Source organism: Ornithorhynchus anatinus, chromosome 8 (genome assembly GCF_004115215.2).
Source record: "Ornithorhynchus anatinus isolate Pmale09 chromosome 8, mOrnAna1.pri.v4, whole genome shotgun sequence".
NCBI lineage: Eukaryota > Metazoa > Chordata > Mammalia > Monotremata > Ornithorhynchidae > Ornithorhynchus > Ornithorhynchus anatinus.
Genome location: NC_041735.1, coordinates 8943827 through 8950255, shown reverse-complemented (window position 1 = coordinate 8950255; position 6429 = coordinate 8943827). Strand labels below are relative to the sequence as shown.

The 6429-nt window shown below is 52.5% G+C and overlaps 1 protein-coding gene across 1 annotated transcript in view; it reads left to right on the top strand.

The window, feature by feature from the left end:
• Positions 1 to 4849: 4849 nt before the first annotated feature.
• The window catches only part of LOC100073652 (activity dependent neuroprotector homeobox), a 56851-nt gene continuing 55271 nt past the window's right edge, over positions 4850 to 6429 (top strand). Inside the window, 1 exon segment of the mRNA XM_029070641.2 lies at positions 4850 to 4937. The gene's annotated coding sequence lies outside the window, so the exon portion shown is untranslated.

The following is a 6429-nucleotide window of genomic DNA, read 5'->3' as shown; positions in this document are numbered from 1 at the left end:
CAGAGTGGCAGGGTAATTACTTTTTAGCATCTTAAGAGGGTGGCAAAAGCCTAGATGTTACATGTCAAGAGATTAGCTCTGGCTAAATAATATAGACATCCTTTTCGCTTTAAAAAAAAAAGTGTTTCTTCTTAATGTCTTGAAAGGATGCTCATCTTGGAGAGAGGAATCCTAAATTGCCACAGAGAGAATTCAGTGTAGTCCATATGAGAGCAAGAGGACAAGAGAAATCACAGTGGTCCATCCGGCTCAGTATTCAGAATGGGGTTGCCCTCCTTGACGTTGATCCCGTGTTAAAAAAAGATGGGTCCAAATCCACGCCCTACTTTTACTGCTTTGAACCTACCCCTTTCAAGTGGCCTTGTCCTAGTGGTATGGGATATTCAGAGGGATAGAAGGGAGGAAAAAAGCAATTGTTCTCTCTTAGATAGTGATCCAGGAACTTGGCTGCAGGCTACCTGTTAAAGTATGTAACCCTAAATCAATTTCTTAATGTTGAAATTTTGGAAATCAGCTGTAGAGAGTCATTGTGGGCATTGAGATCCCCCCTCCCACCCCGCCAAATGCAGGGGTTGCATTCTTGCTGAACCCCACATTAGGAAAAACTTGCATTTGTACTACCCGGTGTCCAATACCACACCCACAGTTGTCTCTGACACCGCATCGGGTCAAATCGAGTGTTGGAGTTTTGCTACCATGTTCTACCTATAATGCCTAGTGAAAACATGTGTGGTGGAAGGTAAACATTTACCGGATGGCTAGAGATTAATTCTCACTTGGAGGTAGATTTTAATTGGCGAAAGGAAAGTCAAAAAGCTGCTTATTCAATTACAAATTTCCTCCTTTAATTGAACTCCTAATATTTGGGGATATCTAGTAGGAAGAAATAGGTATCTTAAGGTTATGTTCATGCTTGGTTTTTTTTTTTTATCATTCTCAAAACAGAATCCTAGGGCAAGTAAGTACGCCCAATTTACAGGTGGAAAAAACTGAGGTGAAGAGAGGATTTGTCATTCGTGCCCCAGCTCAGAATAGTGGGGGAAGCGGGACTAGAATCCAGAATTTCAGGTGCCTCATGTCTCGTGACTAGAGTGGTACTTCCCAACCTTTTTGGAGGGGAACACACAACACGTGTAAATCTTTGGGCACACCATAAACCCAAACCTTGCTGCCAGGAGTCTGATGAAGTGGGAGGCTGTGAACATAACTCACTCCTCATGTGCAGTGAAGTCTCTCTTTCAGAACTTCATCGTCTTTGCTCTGATGGAGTATAAGAATAATTCCAAATATGCACACTGGCCTGTCACAGTTATTTGGTCCACGCGGTGGGGACCATTACCCTCGGATCAGGCAACACAGATGTGGCACTGAAACCGTTAGGCACGACTCTAGAAATGTATTTGCCCTTTCATTTTGGGGGTTTTTGTTACGCGCTTACTCTATGCCAGGCACAGGCATGGGGGTAGATACAAGATAATCAGGTTGGAAAAAGTCCATATTCCCACATGGGATTTCACAGTTTTAATCCGTATTTTACAGATGAGGCAACCGAAGCACAGAAAAGTGACTTGCCCAGGGTCACACAGTAGGCCAGTGGTGGGGCCGGCCTTAGAACCCAGGCCCGGGTTCTTTTCACTAGGCCATTTTGCATAAGTTGCCAGTTCTGTAAATTGTTATTTGGGAGAGATCGCTAAACTAATATAAATATTTTATATAAACTAATGATTTTTTTAATCACTCTGAAAAGTTGGAAGCCAGCGAAGGAACACGTAACCCTTCCCTCATCGCATATCGCCACGTAAATTAAGATGGTTGTTGCCGATGTTCCATTTCTCATGGTAAAATTGTACTTAAAAATGATGGGAGTTTTGTGTTTTGCCGTGCTGCCGGTCAAACCTTATTCCAAAGAACGCTCCTGGCCCAGAGGATCTTTGACTTTCCTCCTCTGTGAGCTGTTCAGTCTGCCCACCAGGGGTCAATCTTTCTTAGAGAAGTTCACCCATTATTCTCTGATATTGGAGTTTCATTAAGAACAAGAGTCTGGCTCCCTAGAAACTCACTAGAGGCTAGATGGAGTGTATAAATTGGAAAGCCTTCCTTAACGTTTGCTTTAATACACTTTCTGAATTTGATTTTAACATCTGGTTTAATCTATTTGCCATTACCTTCCGAATTCGATTTTATTTAGTATTAAAGTGGCAAAAAATTTTCACAAGTGAGCATGAATTTTAAGATTAAAATACCTGCAAAAGATAGAGCCGTCACCACAGCGTAGAAATATACATTCAGACATTTCTAGAGAGCCTGAGTCCTGTACACGGTTTCTAACTTTCCTATTCCATCACCATACCAAATTATCTTAATTTGCAGGAAATGGTATTTAACAAAGCAGCAATTACATCATTTGAGAGTTACTTTAAAGGAAGCTTGGTATATTTTTCCAGCATTTCTAAAAGTTTCAGCCGCAACCTTAGTATGTAAACCTGACCACAGTAACCGTTCCATAATTCATAATTGCTTTCCATTATAATGAAAAACATAAGGTGTGCTTCACAGCATGGAAGACAGCAATGAAGAAAACTGAAACCCATTAATGAGCGCTTAAATTATATTAAGAGTTTTTCTTTAGCTTAATTAGCTGCTTCCTCATTCTTTAAAATTCTTCTGCATAAGGCTTCCTGAAGTTCCCTGTTGCCAATTTCAGTTGTTTCCACACGATGTTTTTCTTAAAAAAAGTTATTACTGCCTAAGACCAAGTTTGATGATCTCCATTCAGTTCCCAATTGTAAAGTTGGAAAAACCATGAATAAAGTCACAAGAATTCAAAGAATTCAAAATCGCAAGAGCTCGCTCGGTCTGTTAATGAAGTTGTTCTGGACCTCAAATTACACACATTGAACATTACATTGCCTTGTTTAAATCGGTAGCTCCTTGTCCTAATTATATTAAGGAGGTTTTGAGTTGACTACATTTCGAACTTTTGAAATCCTGAAAAAGCCAAGACGATGTACCGTAATTTTGTTTTTTCTCTTTTAAATCGAAGAGCGTACTGTAGAGCACTGACGCCGGATGACCAGTCATCCACCGGGGGTAAAAACTGCCCAAATCCCCCCGTTCCACACACTCCGTTCTAATGGTTTCGGCTGTACCTTAAACCAATTAAGGATGGGGAACCTTATCTCGAACTAATTAGCAGTGTAGCGGCTCCAAAAAAAAAAAAAAAAATCTTGGGAAACTGGAGTTTACAGCTGACTTGTTTTTAAATAGGGTAATCTCTAGATTAGGCAGAGAGGGCCAATTAATTCCTGGATCTCCGCGTGTCTGCTCGGTGGAATGAAAATTGAAAGGGCGTGGTTGTCATGGGCATGTGGAGGTTCAGAAGATCCAGAGTTTTTCAGGACCGGACCGGTCGGCGGGAAAGGAAGATCGCCACTCCGACAGGAGGCCGTTCTCTTCCTCCGGACGACGGGGGAGGACCGCAGCGGAGGATGCCTCCCTCCCAGGTCTTGGAGGAAGTCATCTTCCCAGGAGCAGGATCTCCCAAGGGAAAAGTAAGAGCTTGGCTGGAGGGATGGGCCTCCACCCTCTGGGGCTGAGTCGAAGGGGGCATCTTTGCCTTCCTTGCCCCGATGGTCATCCCCTCCTTCCTCTCTGCTTCCCCCTCAGCTCCAGGCGGGCTTTTCCCCCCCCCTCCTCCCCCGCCCCCGCACTTTCCTCTTCCACGTGGGAGCATCTTTGCCCACCCACCCAAATGTAGTCCGGCCCCAGCGGGGAGCTGGCGGAGGGATCCCCACCCCCGCCACCTGACCGAGTGCTGGGGCGGTGCTGCGGCCCGAGGGCCGCCTCCGCCGGCCGCGGCCAGGGGAAGGCGCCAGCCGCGCACGCCGAAGGAGGCGCAGTGCGGCCATTATTCAAGGCGCCTCCTAGTGGGTCAATAGCAAATCCCCCCACTCTCGCGAGAACGCCACCCCTCGTCCTCCCACCCCCCCGTCGATTATATAACGCCCCCCCCCCGGAGTGGGGGGGGGGGCAGTTGGGGGTGACCCACAGCCCAAGCCTAAGCCGACCGTGGCTTCACGTTGGCTTGGAGAGAAATACCCTCCCCCCCGGTGGGGGGGGGCAAGAGGGGCAAACCCCCCCAGGCTGGACAATGAGTCTATTATGCTAATGAAGCGCTTACGTCACTTCCGCTCTTTCTCGGCCGCCATTTTGGCCAGGGCAGGTTCGGGGACTCTCCGAGGTGCCTGTATTGTCTGCCGAGGGGAGACGCGGGATCGGCCCCTCCTCCCCCCGCCGCCGGCCCCGGTTTCCCCCCTCCCTCCCCCCCCCCCCCAAGCCGCCCGCCGGGATCCATGAGCTGAACTCACACACCCCCCTCCCTTCCCCCTCCACCCCCCGTCCCGGCCGCCGCCATCTTGTGCCCCCCCCCCTCCCCTCAGGCAGCGCTGAGGGGGATTTTGTCTCTTCCTCAGACGAGCTCCCTCTCCCGGTCCCCGCCGCCGCCGCCGAGGAGGAGAGAAGCGGCCGCCGCCGGTGAGGAGGCCGTCCCCCCCCTCCCCTCCTCCCCTCCTCTCCTCTCCCTCCCCCTTTGTCTGCACCACTCGTCGACGCCGCCCGCCCGCCCGTCCGCCCGTCCGCCCGCCCGGGGACCGGAGCGAGCCGCTGCCCGCCGGCGTCCCGTCCCGCCGTCGCCGCCGCCGCCGCCGCCGCCGCCTTCACTCTGCTGCGCCCGCCGCCTCCCCCGGCAGCAGCGGCCGCGGCGCGAGCCGGCCGGAGCCCCCCCGGGACAGCTCGCGCCCCCCGCCTCGCCGCTGCTGCCCCGCCGCCGCCGCCGCCGCCGCCGCCGCCGCCCCCTTTCTCCTCCCGAGCCTCCCGCCGCCCAGATCCGGCCCCCTCGGCCCCCGCCGGCTCCGCGCCACCTCACAAACCAAATCAAGGTAGGTACGGGGCGGCCCCCTGGCCGCACGGACTGCCCCAGCCGACCGCGTGAAGTCCCTCGTCGCCCTCCCTCCCCTCGCACTCAGCACCCAGCCCCGCTCCACGAGGAAGGCCCCGCCATCCCTCCCCATCCCTACCACGCCATCCCCGCCGACTCGGGAAGGGGCGCCCCGCGGGCCGCGAAGCTCCGGAGGCGCCGAATCGCCCCTCTGCAGACTTTGGTGGCTTTGTTGTTTCAATTTAACCCCCCCTCCCCGGCCCTCCCCGCCCGCCGCCTCCTCCCCTTCGGTGTGTGCTCCAGCTGCTGAATGGCTGATGGTCCGCCCGGCGGAACGGCATGGACCGCTACCGGCTTTCTTCCTGGGGGGCGACGGGCGGCCCCTCGGCTCCCCCACCCCCGGAACATCCCCGGTTCTCGTGGGCGCTCAAGGGCGACGCAATAGTCAGCAGAATAAGGCGCACCAACGAGGGCTGGGTTGAATTCTTCTTGGGAGCGAGTACCTGAGCGGACATGATTCCTACGACAGATTGCTCCGGCCTCAGCTTTGTGTGCAGAGTGGGATGGGGTAGAGGTAGAGAGAGATATACACATACACACACACACACGCATATATATGTATTTTTCCTTCCCTTTTGGGGGGGGGGGGCAGCAACAAGGCGAATTAACATAGCCCAAAGTGAAGTCTCCTGCATCCCTCCTTAGCGTGCTAGTTCGTCCGCGTCTCCTTTCAGGCAAAAGCGTCTCCTCTTTTTTAAAAATGCCGGCTAGTCTGGGAAACGGCTTATTATGGCAAAGTTCGGTTTTGGGCACGCCGCTTAGATGACAGAGAACGGTAAAGCGGAGAGCAGAAATGGCTAAAAAAAAAAAAAAATGTAATGAATGGAGAGTAGTATCTTTGCCGCCTTCCTCTTCACCCCTCCTCTCATTCCTTTCCCCTCCCCTCCCCTTCCTCTCCCCAAACTTGGGTGTCTGTGTCTGCTGGAAAAGGCGCGATTTCCCGCTGCTCCTGCTGCCAGGAGCCGGCTTCGGGGCCAGACCCTCATTGCTTCATGACCCCCTCCCCCCCCCAAGAACCGATTTCCCCCAACCCCCCCCCCCAAAAAAGCCACCCACCCCCACATCCAGTCCTGTTCTCAGGCAAGCCTTTGCTGTAACCCCATTTCGCAGACAAAGGCGGGTGTGTGTGTGTGTGTACTGGAGGGGGGGAAACAAAAACCCGAAATCCTGCTCTCTGGATGTGTCATTTCCAGGCAGCTCCATCTTCCCAACGGCCAATCGGGATGTCCCGGGTCCATGTGGACCGACTGGAGCGAGGGGAAAGAATGGCCCCGGGGTTGCCCGGTCCCGTTTTTTTTCTTTTCTCTCCTTTTTTTGGTCAATGTGTATTGTTGCTCCTGGTCGATGGCCACGAAGAAAATACCAGCCCCCACCCAAAATGCACCGCAGCCAAAAACGCTAAAGGCAATGAGGGTTGGAGTCAGTAGGGGGCG